Source organism: Cynara cardunculus, unplaced genomic scaffold, assembly GCF_001531365.2.
Source record: "Cynara cardunculus var. scolymus isolate 2C unplaced genomic scaffold, CcrdV1 Un_Scaffold_995, whole genome shotgun sequence".
NCBI lineage: Eukaryota > Viridiplantae > Streptophyta > Magnoliopsida > Asterales > Asteraceae > Cynara > Cynara cardunculus.
Genome location: NW_020200658.1, coordinates 152187 through 152960, shown reverse-complemented (window position 1 = coordinate 152960; position 774 = coordinate 152187). Strand labels below are relative to the sequence as shown.

The 774-nt window shown below is 36.2% G+C and overlaps 1 non-coding gene across 1 annotated transcript; it reads left to right on the top strand.

The window, feature by feature from the left end:
• The first annotated feature begins 450 nt into the window (after positions 1 to 450).
• On the top strand, positions 451 to 557 carry LOC112502151. The gene has a single exon (XR_003067637.1). It is a non-coding gene; the product is annotated as a small nucleolar RNA R71 (small nucleolar RNA).
• Positions 558 to 774: the final 217 nt, after the last annotated feature.

Below are 774 nucleotides of genomic sequence, written 5' to 3'. Positions count from 1 at the left end.
GAAAAATTTGGATGATTTTGCCATCCAGGATTATATGTCTGTGAAAATGGTCCAGTATTGTTAACAAAATTTCCTTGTTCAGGATTTCCAGGAGAATGCTCAAAAGAGTGTCCCTCACCACAGTATACACATTGCACAGATTAAACATTGGGGTTAAAGGTATTAGCATCATATTGCACGTGTGGGCTAGATGTCAGATTTGTAATTAGCTTAGTAATCTGAGCTGTTAATGCTGAAACAACATCTATCTCATTTATCCCAACTATTTTCTTTAGTGGCATTGCACGTGGATCCGCCCATTGTCCGTTATTGTTATAAATCTTTTCAAGTATGTCAAAACCTTCATTATAGGTACAAGCTGTGAAAGCTCTGCCTGCAGTAACATAGAGCATTTGTCTATCAACGATATTTACACCATTATAAAATGTCACTAGCTATATACAATACGAAATGCCATGGTGAGGACATTTTCTCAGCAGCTCTTTATACCTTTCCCATGTATTAGGAACTGTTTCATCACCCAGTTGTCTAAAAGTATAAATTTCATTCTTGGACTTAGCATTCCTCATGGGTGGAAATTATTTTTTCAGAAATTTTTCTGTCATTTCATTCCATGTTGTCACATAGTCTGGTTGCAAGGAATTTTACCATGCTCTTGCTCGATCCCTTAGTGAAAATGGAAAAAGTTTTAATCTTGGAGCATCGTTTGAAACATCAGGGATGAGAAAAGAATATGTGACTTCCATAAAAGAACACATATGAGAATGAGGATCT